The sequence below is a fragment of the Coenobita brevimanus genome, chromosome 85, assembly GCF_032717465.1.
Source record: "Coenobita brevimanus isolate Jiangsu-jjx chromosome 85, ASM3271746v2, whole genome shotgun sequence".
In the NCBI taxonomy this organism is placed as follows: domain Eukaryota; kingdom Metazoa; phylum Arthropoda; class Malacostraca; order Decapoda; family Coenobitidae; genus Coenobita; species Coenobita brevimanus.
Genome location: NC_137038.1, coordinates 19,078,372 through 19,092,833, shown reverse-complemented (window position 1 = coordinate 19,092,833; position 14,462 = coordinate 19,078,372).

Here is a 14,462-nt window from a genome sequence, read left to right as displayed (position 1 = left end):
CCCATGTCAAGTGAATGTAACATAAGACAACCTGTATCTCGTCTATGTCACGTGGATGTGTTATAGGTGATATAAAGTTGCATCTATGTCACGCGGGTGTGTTGTGGAATAAGGGAATATCTCCGTCCCTGTCACGTGCATGTATGCACGCTGAGATAGCCTGTGTAAGAGGTTCTATTGTGTCCTCACCTCTGTGTATTCTAGCGGGACATAATCAGTACATTGTAAGTGCCATATTTGTATTGTATCGTGGAGATATTTAATGTAAGTGTGAATTGTATTTCTCAGTATTAGTTGATATATTGTAATGAACAGGTTTGGTCATGCACCACTGTGTATATTGTTGTACCTATCTTTGTATCTTGTTCTGTGTTTCAATATACGTGTGCCTTTGATCAGTTGGTGTTTGGGTTTCCCCTCATTGTCTGCATACTCTGGCCCGGTCGAGAACAAAGAACCAAAGGCCCGCACCGTATCTGAACCCGAGAAGTCAAGGTCAAACTATGCTGCATAATATTGACTAACAGGACAAGAAATGTTTTAAGAAGTATCGTATTCACAAGGGCAGAAGGCTTGGGAATGGTTAAATTTATGAACTTCATATTCTGACAAAAATACAGTAGACCTTTGCTGTAATAAACTGACTGGGGGGAAACTATGTTCGTTAAAGTCAATAGTTTGTTATATCTGAGGGCCCCTCCTTGAAGTGAGATTTGAAGCACATGTCTGAAAATAAGTACATTATCACATTTTAGTACTAAAAATATAACCTATACCTATTTTACTCTAACTTGGACCAAAATTTTGCCCTTTTGCTGTTTGTTTCACATCCTTTTCATAACACTTCTTCATGACTAGTACAGTACTGTACAGTCAATCCTTGAGTAACACGTTTTTGTTCTTACACAGACAGCATAATGCAACTCCTCATAATCAACACAGGGAAAATCTCGAGTTTACAGGAAAGTGTCAGCTAGCCAAGCGATGCACATCATCCACCATACTCACCGTGATTGGCCAATTTACATCTGGGTGTTCTAAGCACATACCCAAATACTTACTCCTCTCTCGCGTCGCACCGAGTTCTACCTGCCATGTGCAGCAAGATATTTTTTTAGTTTGAGTGTCAAGCGAGGACATTGACTTTTGTTAGAGCAGGGAAAGAGGCAGGTAGAAAAGGCAAAAAAACATGAAAGCACTATCAAAGGATTCGACTTAGATGTTGAAGAAGGATGTGCAGGAGCAGCAACATCTCAACAATAACAATATCATTGGGGGTGGGGGGCAGAGGGAGAGTGCCATGGCACTACGCATCAACAACACACCAGTAGCCAACCTAGCTTTCATTTTTGTCAATGCTATTTTAATACCACTCATGCTTATAATTTAACCCGTCACGTCCTGAGCTATTTCGCACCTCTGACACCCCCCAATCCCTAGGTATTTTCGAAAAAAAAAATTTTGGCTAAAACCTCCGCTTTTTATGAAAAACATCGAAAATTCACAGAGAAATCGCTCACCTGAGGTTTAAAATACTCGATCCAGGTACCAGTACCTCCTTACCTGACTGGGTTTTCTAACAGGCTGGCACCAAAGAAAACGAGTTCTATGGGAGGGTAACTATTTCACACCACTCATAAACAGTATTTATTTATTTACTTGGTACGAATTTATATGTAGTATGAGAGTATATTGGTTTTCAAACAGTAATATAGGTATTATAAGCATTGTTTCACTCACTAACTCATCACCTTACCTGACCTTCTTTTGCCACATTACCTGATCATCATTTCTGACTGTTTCTTCCTCTAATGCTATGTAAACTTTGTCCTCCACATTGTCATCGATTGGGGAATCACTCTAGCCCTGAATGTCTTTATTGGCCAGGTCACTGGTAACAGGTGAATTGCCGAGACAATGGCATGAGGGGGGAGGGGGGGGTTATGCGGTGTAAGGCATTGTCCCTGCTTGGCATCTTGTAGAGGAATAGAGGAAGGTGTCCCATGTATACGTACGAAAAATCACACACGAAAATTGAAAATTGTGCAAATTAGTGACCTTGCAATTGCACGACGTATCAGTACGTCATCGGGACTGGCAAATGCAAAATGTTGCAACATACCCATACGTCGACAGGACGGGGCGGGTTAAACAGTTATACAGTATCTCTTTCAGTGTTTTACCTGGTGGTGGGTATAAGTAAGTAATAAGAACTATCACCATGCCCAGGACTATATGGCACTAAAACCACTGCATAAAAAATGGCCGGTATGCTATGGTGGAATAAAGGTAGAGGGGAAGACACTAAATGTGAAGCAAAATACGGGTTTGAGATAGGAAGCGTATGAGGTATGTCGTGGGAAACACAGGGGATTCCCCAAGAAGATCGGCTAAGGTAGGGGGACGTCCAAGGAAATAAAGGAACGGGAGAGTCCGTCTGTGCACGGAGTGGAACCGAGGGCAATCAAGCAAAAAATGGTGGACAATGATTGGAACCTGGCAACATTGACAGATCAGAGAAGTGCCTCCTGACATTAGAAAGCCATGTGTGATCCCTGTGTGGCCAAGGCGCAGACAGGCTAGGTCTGTTTCCCAATGCCTGTTTTGATGGGAGGTGATGGGTATAAGTAGGGGGTAATTTATGTCGTGTAGAGTGGTAAGAAGAGGTAAAAGTGAGAGTTTTGCAAAATCTCCAGAACACATTGTACAGCTGTGCACACAATTTCATAATACAGTCAGCTTTGCAAATCCTGTGGATGACCCGGGTTCAGAGTATCACAGTATCAAACGTGCGGGGGAGGGAGGGAGTAGCGGCTGGCGTCAGATGTATATTTATCACACGTGATGTGGTGTGTGGCAGGAAGAGAAGACGGAGGGGGGTGCAAGGAACAGCGTGGTGAAATGAAGAGGTGAGACAGGCTGTGGCACAAAAGAAGAAAGCATACAATGAATGGATGAGAAATAGGGGCGTGGAAGAAGTTGAGAGACGGAAGAGAGAGTTATATGCAGAAAGAAAGGGAGAGGTGAAAAGATTAGTAAGAGAGAGTAAGAAGAGAGTGGATGAGGAATTTGGAAGGAATTTGAGTGTAAAGTGGAGGGACTGTAAGAAAATGTTCTGGAAATAGATGAAGAGAGTAAGACAGGGTGGAAGTGAGGTTAGCAGGGGAGTGAAAGATAAAAATCGTAGATTACTAGTGGAGAAGGGAGAAAAAGTGAGCAGATGGAGAGAACACTTTAAGGAATTGTTGAACATAGAGGATGCAAGTAATGCGAGTATAAGTGGCTGGGGAATGGCTGGGAGAAGGAGGGAGGTGAGAAGACAGGAAGAAATCAGTAGGACAGAAGTTGTGGAAGCAATGAAGAAAGTTAAATTGGGGAAAGCCCCAGGAATTGATGGGGTGTGTGGTGAAATGCTGAAGCATGGGGGAGACATAGTAGTAGAATGGATGTGGAAGATGTGCAGATTGGCCTGGGAGGAAGGTAGAGTTCCGGAGGATTGGAAGTCAGGTATAATTATTCCCTTGTACAAAGGAAAAGGGGAAAAAGAAGTGTGTGGTAATCATAGGGGCATTTGTCTTCTTAGTATAATAGGAAAAGTGTATGGTAGGATACTTATTGACAGTGTTAGAGAAAGAACAGAGGAATTAGTTGGAGAAGAACAGGGAGGCTTTAGGAAGGGAAGAGGTTGTGTAGATCAGATATTCATTCTTAGATCTTTATTGGAAAAGTTTCTAGAGAAGGGAAAGAAGTTTTATGCAGCTTGCATGGATTTGGAGAAAGCATATGACAGGGTGGATAGACAAGGATTGTGGAAAGCATTAAGAATATATGGAGTAGGTGGGAAGTTGTTGAATGTTGTGAAAAGTATGTATGATGGTGCTAAGGCTGCTGTGCGTGTGGATGGTGAACTAAGTGAATTTTTCTCTTTGAAGGTTGGGTTGAAACAGGGATGTGTCATGTCTCCATGGTTGTTCAATCTGTACATAGATGGGGTAATTAAAGAGGTACAAGGTAGGGTAGTGGATGTTGGAGTGGCCCTGGTGAGAGAGGGCAGTGTTTGGAAACTCCCTGTACTGTTGTTTGCAGATGATACTGAGTTGTTGAATGAAGACGAAGGGGAGCTGCAAGGCTTGGTGGATGAGTTTGGGAGAGTGTGTAAGAAACAGAATCTAAAGGTGAATGTTGGGAAGAGTAAAGTGATGGTCTTTGAGAGAGGTGAAGTCAGTGAATGTACAGCGAGGTTGGATTGTGAGGAATTGGAAAATGTGAGTACGTTTAAGTACTGGGGTAGTGTGATGAGTAAGGATGGAGGTTTGGAGGGTGAAGTGCTTGAAAGGGTACAGCAGGGAAGAAAGGTTGCTGGTTCTTTGAAAGCAGTGATAAGAAACAGGGAAGTGAGCATGGAAGTGAAAAAGTTACTACATGACAGTATTGTGATACCAACTCTAACGTATGGAAGTGAAGCTTGGACGTTGTTGGAAGGACACAAGTCAAGAGTGAGAGCAGTGAAAATGAGCTATTTAAGAGAAGCCTGTGGAGTCACATGGAGAGACAGGCTGACGAATGAGGATATAAAGGAGCATTGTGGTGTGGATGTGGATGTGATAGGAAGCTTTATGTGGAACACACTGAGGTGGTTTGGCCATGTGGAGAGGATGGAGGGTGAAAGACTGACGAAGAGAGTGTATGTGAGTGAGGTGGAGGGGGGAAGAGGAAGGGGGAGGCCGAGGAGGAGATGGAGGGATGGGGTGGAGAGGTATATGAGAGAGGGGGGTGTGAGTTGGGAGCAGGGCAGTGAAATGGCGGGGGACAGGGCGACGTGGAGGCGATTTGTTTGTGGCCACCCCAAACGGGATTGAGGCGTCTGGCAATAGATAGATAGATAGACGATTATGATCGTATACCAACGATAATATTGCCTCTGGTAAGATGTACGATACCATTTGCTACTATCGTATGGTTTGTACGATAATTTTGGGTTGAAAGCTAGCATGACAGTAATTAATGTGGCACGCATAGCTAATAATGCACAGTTGTTCCACAATTGGACAGATGAGGATCTTAAGGGCTAATGTGATGGTCATCACTGAAAATATTGTTTTTATGGTCTTACTAAGTTATTACCTGCAAGAGTAAGCACATTTCTATGAATTATCTAAGTTCTATGGACTGCATTCTGTTGCTAGTCAGAGTGGTTTTCTAGATTGGCACTAAGGCTATTTCTTTTCCTTGTAATAATATTCTTGTAATAAAGCATATGATTATACTATCATAATATTATCATTATAAGATTTTCATGGTATGCTTTAATTATTAAAATACACACCGCCGCCGCCGGACCAACCACCCCGCCACACCCCTCCCCACTGCCCACTCCCAGCCCCACCACCACCCCAGGAGGACACCACGGTAGGCCAGGTCAGGGTGAGACTGACCCAGAGCGAGAAGGGCGCCAGGGCGCCCCTACCTTGAGTCCCTCTTCTGCGCAACTGACTCAACAACAACCACGCAGGAAGAAGAGACGACCCTGCGAGCGTAGCAGCCTTCACCAGGTTCGGGGTGGGACTGCTCCAGAAACAGTCCCAAACAACACCGCCACAACGGCCATCGTACGTGTGGGGGAAGGAGCGGCCACCATATGCCCTTCATCTTTAGTGCCTAGGGTTCTCCCGGAGGGGAAGGTCCCTTGCCCGGCTGGCTCACTACCTCTCGGCTGCGTGGGACGCCCTTCCCTCTCTCCCTCCAGGTGTGGTTCCCCAGAGGTGCTGCCATTCCCAGAGTGTTGGCGTGGTCCTGTCCCAGTCCTGCAGCCGACCCCTTGACAACACCGGCCCCTGACGGACGCCCGGCAGAAGAGGTGCTGCAGCTCACTCCTGATGGCACCCCGCCCTGCAGGCGACTGCAGCACCTGGACCACCAGGGCCAGTCAGCAGGCTCCAGAGCAGGGCTGCATGGGCCCTGCTCCTCCACGGCCCTCCACCAGGAGTAAGAGTCGGCAGGCCCGGCTCCTGGAGTTATTTGCCCCCAGCCCCAAGGGCCACCTACTAGGTCGAGGCCCCCAGACAGGAGGGCCTCCCTGCACCCCACCGATGAGGCCCTAGCACGAGGGCCACCTATCAGGTCGAGGCCCCTAGACGGGAGGACCTCCCTGCACCCCCCTGTCGAAGCAGGCCCAGGCGACGACGCCCCTGAGGGTGGTACACTGCCTCCTGTAGGAGGGCTCCCCAGTAGGGCCTCCTCCCATGCCCGGGTGCCACCTCTGTTACCCTAGGAACTAGGGGCTTAGTGGCGACTTCAACGCATCTCATACGTCGCACATAAGTGTAGACCCCAGAGACAAGAAAGTGACAGTGAAACAGTGAAGGAAATAATATAAAGTGGCATACTATATAAGTGAACACCAAGGCAGAAAGTAAGAGTCAGTGAACATGCACAATAAGATGACTGGATGTAAAGAAACTTCGTGTCGATACTAGTGGCAAAAAAACGAGAAAGCTAGTGAAACAGTGTCGCCACAGCTAAGTGACAATTCCTGGTGCCGTAACTCGCGCTATAACATGTGTATAGAAATATTAGCCAACCTGACCCTTTATTCCACCCATACATAGTGCATCCGGTCCAGAACATTAAATGACAACTATGCACTGATTATAACACCGATGTCATGTTCTAGTAACTATCAACATCTGTGTGTATATGAATTCTGCCCTTGACAACCTTGTGTATTTGTGTACATTTTGTGTTGTGAAACCAACTCTGTCTTCCTGTCTATTCCCTATCCAGTGTCTCTCTGTTCTTATATTGTAAGGTGTGTTGAACTAATACAGTAGATGTGTTGAGGTATACTGCTGAGTTTTTATGCCCTGTTCCTTTGTGGGTGTTTTACTTCCGGTCTGGAAAGAGGATCCCGCTCAGTCGCGGGCGTTTTTAGGACGAGAAGTTGAACTAAAAACACCCCGCATAACACTGGTGGCAAGCGGTGGTTCTGGATCCGATAAAAGCACGGAGGAACACAATAAGGGAACTTGCACAATGGCAGCCAAACCTCACATCCAATTGCCAAGGTTCAACCCTGAACAGTACGACATTGACATCTACTTGGATATGGTAAAACCTCTCTTAGATATTGGGTTTGACACCGACAGAGAAAAAATAGCAGTCACACTACCCAACCTGGGCAAAATAATCGCTACTGTTGCCTCCAAAATCGTCCTGGAATTAACATGGGACCAATTCTCACACATTGTGAAACAGGCTGTCACGCCTTCACTGGGCAAAGTTGTCGCCCTTTCACAACTCGATGCCCTCACCTACGACAGCAGCCTAAACAACACTTTCGTCCAGGCACGGTGACTCATCACCACCGCCTATCCTGAGGCAACCACAGCCACTCGGGATCAACATACCTTCAGTATCCTGCTGAGAATCATCCCAAGCACAGTCAGGGAGCATTTTACTATCTATGATCCCTCGGGCGATATGGACCATGATCTGCAACTTGTACGACACCTCCTCGCTGCCCGCCCCATGCCCCAGCCTATCCACACTGTGAGCAAATTCCCAACCACCAAGGCTCCACCACCCAAGCCTAGGACGCCGCCTACCCAGCCTGCTATGGAGCCATCGACCACTGTCCCCAGGGCCCACCCCCTGAAGAAGCGCCCTAATCCCAGGGAAAACAACAATCTCATTTCCATCAACCCCTGGGAATTTACGGCCTGCAGTCGCACCTGCCCCCTGCACGACATCAGGGAACAGCTCAAAGCTAACCGGCGCAGGACCTTCACACAAGGGCGCCGAAAAGTATCCTCCCTGGAAGACGATACCCCACAAGATGACGCCCCACCTATGATATACCCAAAGCCAGGCGACGAGGAGCCTGACGAGGAAAACCACACTCAGCAGATGGATTTTTAGGTCCGCCCCCCCACCTCCCCATGGTGGCAGGGGCCACTTCACACAAGTACAGACCCCCAGTCTACGACGAAATACCCCTGAACGGGGTCAAGGCAAGGCTACTGGTGGACACGGGAGCTGCCAGGTGATGCCTGTACTCACATTTTTACTCCCGTCACACTTCCGCCTTTGGCCCCCTTCTCTCCACCTCAGCCAACCTCATAGACGCGGGGGATGGTCCCCTGCCTATCTGTGGAGAAACACGGGCCTTGCGGACTGAAACTCACCAACAAGCTTCTACCAGACATCCCTTCATCATCTTTGACTCCACCTGCCGTGCATACGATGGGTACCTGGGGCTGGACCTCCTACAAAAGCTGCACACCACCATCCACTGTTACCAATGCCGCCTCCACTTCTGTCCAGCCCCCAACATCCTCCCCCCCAAAAAAGCACACCAACAACATAACCCTTCACACAACACATACACACCATCATCACCCACCAGTCATCTCCCCCAACCACTCTACACATGCAGCCCACCAATCCCATCACCCCACACCTCACCTACTCACCCACACCCCTCACGCTCTCCCTCACCTATACCACCTTCACCTCCAACTTTTCTCGCCACCATCGCTTCTGCTATCACCATTCCACGCCACCACGAGGCTTGGTTACAACTAAACAGACCCTCCGGTACCTCCATCCTCTTCTCCCCAGCCCTACCAACCGGACCCCTTTCGTCCTGTTTAGTGTCCCCAACCTTCCTCCCCCCCCATGTCTGTGCGGTCCACATCGCGAACCTCACCACCACACCACTTACCCTACCACGATAGTTGATCGTAGGCAACATGGAGGAGGCCGAGCCCTGTGAATCACCTCCCTCCACCCATCCTACTCTACCTACTCTACCTTCCCACCTCTCCACCTCCCAAACTAATAGCCTCTGACAGTTACTCCTGGACTTTCAAGACCTTTTCTCATCAGGCCCAGCAGACATCGGCCACATTACCTACCTCGATCACGAGATCCACACCACCAGCCCACCCATCTGTCAACCCTCACGCCACAAAAACCCCAAACAGCGAGCAGAAGGAGACCGGCAGGTCCAGGACATGCTCAATGCTGGCATTATTTCTAACTCCACCAGCCCGTGGTCCTCCCCCGTTGTGGTAGTTAGAAAAAAGGAAGGCACAATGCAGTTCTGTGTGGATTACCGCAAACTCAATTATGTTACCACCAAGGATGCCACACCCCTACCCAGAATTGATGATTCTCTCGACTCACTACATGGCTCATCATGGTTTTCCACCCTCGACCTACAATCGAGTTACTGGCAAGTCCCCGTCCACTCAGAAGACAAACAAAAAACGGCCTTCTCAACCTCAAAAGGCAAACACTACGAGTTCAGCATCCTCCTCTTTGGACTCTGCAATGCCCCAGCTACATTCTCCCGTCTCATGGAATCGGTCCTGAGCGGTCTTACCTGGGAGATCTGCCTGTCATATCTCGATGATGTCATAGTATTCAGCCGTACCTGGGCCGACCACCTCCACTACCACAAACAAGTCTTCATACATATACACCAGGCCGGACTTAAACTGAAACCCTCCAAATGGGTCCTAGCCGAAAGATCTGTCTCCTTCCTAGGACACGTGATTGGAGCCAAGGGCATCTCTCCTGATCCCGACAAACTCCGCACCATAGCTGACCTCCCTCCACCCAAGGACGTCCACGAAACACGAGCCTTCCTAGGCCTAACCTCATACTACCGACGTTTCATCAAAGGCTTCACAGACATCGCTAAACAGCTACACAGCCTCACAAAGAAGGGCGAACCATTCGTGTGGACAGAGGCAAGAAAAACAACATTTACCACCCTCAAATCAAAACTCATTTCGGCCCCCATTGTAGCCTTCGCAGACTACAACCTCCCCTTCTGTCTTTACACCGACGTCTCCCTCATTGCCATAGGGGCTGTACTTGCTCAGGTGCAGGATGAGCGAGAACACATCATCACCTGCGCCAGCTGCACCCTCAATCAAGCCAAACGGAATTACGCTGCCACCAGGCACAAGTGCCTCTGCATCGTCTGGGCATTGGACTATTTCCGTTCATACATCTCCAGCACCCACATCGTCATCATTACAGATCATCAGTCACTTCAATGTCTACGTCAATCTAACACCACCAACACCCAACTCATTCAATGGCGAGAAGCTCTAGAGGAATTCGATTTTGAAATATCTTACCGGCCCGGAAAATTACACACCAATTCCCGCCTCCCCATCAATTCGATTCGCCCCAACACTGACCTAATTCAAATGTGGCAGAATAAGCAGTGCCCCACCTGGATTCCGCCACGCACCTTCTCCAAACTACACCAGCATGGCAATCAACTTTTCAACCCAGACGGCCACATCGTCCTCGACCCTGGCACTGCACACAATGCCATGCTACACCTTCACACCGACAATGGCATCCACCTCCGCACAAAAAAGCTTCTACAAGTCTTCAATGACATATATTGGACACCAAACCCCTCCACCATCGCCAAAAACATCATTCAAGCATGCCGAGCCTGTTCCTTAGGCAAGGATATCGCAGGCACACCTGGACCATTGGGGAAACTGTCTGCTCTAAAACCATGGCAGCTACTCTCGGTTGATATCGTCGGCCCTCTAACACCTAAAGCGGGATAGAGATACGTCATCACCTTCGTTGATGTTTATTCAAAATTCATCATCGCCTGCCCTGCTAAAGACCACAATGCCTCACAGTCGCTGACGCCTTAGGCCGCCATGTCTTTCCCTACTTCGGGATTCCCCAAGCCCTACATTCAGATAATGCCCCAGAATTCATGGGCAAGATCTGGGAGAAACTCGCAACAATCTTTGGTTACCATATTTCCCACTCCTCTCCATACTGGCCACAGGGAAACAGTATCTGTGAAAGAAGTCATAAATCCCTCCTAAACCAGGTAAGAACCAGAATTGTGCAAATGGGTAACAACGATTGGCCGGCCCACGTCAAAATTGTGCAGTGGGGCCTGAACACGTCCCCCAGAGATAACGATATAACCCCCACGAGCAAGTCTTCGGGGAAGCCCCGCTTCTCCTACCCCTCCGTCAACACCTCCAATCCCCCACCCTACCCTCCATCACTGACCCCCTACACCGTCTCAAAAGACATCTCCACCACCTCCAAGCACAACAGGACCTACAACCTGACACCATCCCCTCCAGCCCCTACAAACCAGGAGATTCCATCGTCGTGGCACGTCCACCAATCCCAAGCAAAACTTCTCCCTGATTCGACGGTCCCTTCACTATCACCAAAGTCCCTAACCCCTACCAGGTCACTATCGATCACCAGGGACAAACACGCACATACCGCAACAGACATGTGTGTCCCTTCCAACCCACCAACAATGAACCCACACTCAGCCACGCACCGCACACCTCCTGCTGAGCACCACCCACCTCAGTGTCTTCCGAGAATCACCCTCCCGATTCATACACCTATTCCTTCTCACCTCCCCTCCACCTCACCCACCGTTACACCACTGCCCCCTACGCCCACACTCGACCCACCACCAACTCTCTCCGATCCTGACCCTTCACCACCTCCAACTATCCATGACTTTCCTCATCTCCACCACACCACTCTCAACCACCACCCACGGCACCCACCACCCACCCCACACCCCATCAACAGACGGAAACCGCACCCAACACCGCCACACAACCACAACGACCCCCACACCCCTCCATACACCACCTCACTCACCACACAACCTACTGACCCACCATGTGCACCCACTCCACCTGCCAACCGCACCACCCACACATCCACTCCTGGCCACCCCTTACCCACCGACCACTCTCACTACACACGACACCCACGCCTCCACCCACAACCGCCCCCAACCACAAGAGAATGCCCACACCACCACGTGCCTTCCCACCTTCACCACCAACACCCACCCTCACCACCACTACCACCAGATCAGGACGCCTCTCACGCCCACGATCTAGATACACCCCTACACCAACGCCTACCTCCCCTACTACCTCACATTCCCCAACACATACCATCCATACCCCCAACACCGCCCCCATCAGGCTCCCCCTCCATCAAGCAAGGTGGAAAGTTCCCAATTCCCCAAAGGACAATCCTCCTCCCACCAAATCCTTCATAAAAAGCCCAAGCCCTCATTCTTCACCAGCATACAGCCTCCACCTCTGCATCAAGCACCACCACCAGAGATGAGGATCGACCGGATACTATGCTGCCCCCAAGACCGCCCACCTGTCAGACTATGGGGAACCCAACAGCTCCTCCGTATCCTACACCACACCACACAACCTTCGTCGCTCCGGCTCACCCTCAACCCCCACCAGGAACCAAACACCACAACTCACCACTGGACTACACTCCTCCAGCACATCAAACCGGCCCACCAGACGTCCACCACCAGCACATACCACCTCCAGTCATGGGGCCGTGACTTCTCGACAGCGGAAGGTAGTAAAATACGCACCTCCGCCACCGCCGGACCAACCATCCCGCCACCCCCCACCCCACTGCCGACTCCCAGCCCCACCACCACCCCAGGAGGACACCACAGCAGGCCAGGTCAGGGTGAGACTGACCCAGAGCAAGAAGGGCGCCGGGGTGCCTCTACCTTGAGTCCCTCTTCCGCACAACTGACCCAACAACAACCACGCAGGAAGAAGAGATGACCATGTGAGCGGAGCAACCTTCACCAGGTCGGGGTGGGACTGCTCCAGAAACAGTCCCAAACAACACCGCCACAACGGCCATCGTACATGTGGGAGAAGGAGCGGCCACCATACGCCCTTCATCCGTAGTGCCTAGGGTTCTCCCGGAGGGGAAGGTCTGTTGCACGGCCGGCCCACTACCTCTTGGCTGCGTGGGATGCCCTTCTCTCTCTCTCCCTCCAGGTGTGGTTCCCAGGAGGTGCTGCCGTTCCCGGAGTGTTGGCATGGTCCTGTCCCAGTCCTGCAGCCGACCCCTTGACAACACCAGCCCCTGACGGATGCCCAGCAGAAGAGGTGCCACAGCTCACTCCTGATGGCACCCTGCCCTGCAGGCGACCGCAGCACCCGGACCCCCAGGGCCAGTCAGCAGGCCCCAGAGCAGGGCCGCCTGGGCCCCATTCCCCCACAGCCCTCTGCCAGGAGTAAGAGGCAGCAGGCCCAGCTCCGGGGAGTTATTTGGCCCCAGCCCCGAGGGCCACCTACCAGGTAAAGGCCCCCAGACAGGAGGGCCTCCCTGCACCCCACCGACGAGGCCCTAGCACGAGGGCCACCTATCAGGTCGAGGCCCCCCGACGGGAGGGCCTCCCTGCACCCCCGTCGAAGCAGGCCTGGGCAACAACGCCCCTGAGAGTGGTACACTGCCTCCTGCAGGAGGGCTCCCCAGTAGGGCCTCCTCCCATGCCCGGGTGCCACCTCTGTTACCCTAGGAACCAGGGGCTTAGTGGCGACTTCAATGCATCTCATACGTCGTGCATAAGTGTAGACCCCAGAGACAGGAAAGAAAGTGACAGTGAAACAGTGAGGGAAATAATATAAAGTGGCATACTACATAAGTGAACACCAAGGCAGAAAGTAAGGGTCAGTGAACATGCACAATAAGATGACTGGATGTAAAGAAACTTCGTGTCGATACTAGTGGCAGAAAAACGAGAAGGCTAGTGAAACAGTGTCGCCGCGGCTAAGTGACAATTCCTGGTGCCGTAACTCGCGCTATAACATGTGTATAGAAATATTAGCCAACCTGACCCTTTATTCTACCCATATATAGTGCATCCGGTCCAGAACATTAAATGACAACTATGCACTGATTATAACACCGATGTCATGTTCTAGTAACTATCAACATCTGTGTGTATATGAATTCTGCCCTTGACAACCTTGTGTATTTGTGTACATTTTGTTTTGGAAAACCAACTCTGTCTTCCTGTCTATTCCATATCCAGAGTCTCTCTGTTCTTATAGTGTCGATAACGGGCCGGTACGATAATTCCCATCTAAAAGTGTGGCAACACTGGAGGGAGGGAGTAGAGACCTGCATGTGAGGCGAGTAGAAGGCATACTCGGGAGAGGGGAGGGGGAAGGGCGGAATGACAAGAGGGATGAGAGGAGGTTAGTGAGTTGAGTAATAGAAGGCAATGTTTTATTATAGTATGAGAGAGAGAGAGAGAGAATAAACATACCAGTATATAAAATAATTTCGATAGGATCTGTGACCACACTTTACACTAATATACATAGCTTAGTGTAACAGGTCGTTACGATACTATGCACAATTTGTTTTGTAAGAAACTGTTAAAGATCAGGGCTGCGATGTTCAAAAGATCGTTGCGAGACGCCGCACAGTGGTTGGACTGACCATTTTCGTGAGCAAAAGTCTAAGGACGTAACACCCATATTTTCCTTTACGTTTTCTGTATGGTAATAGGAATAAATATCTTAAAAATTGATGTTTTGTTTTTTCACATTTAATTTATAACAAATTATATTTTCCATGTTTAC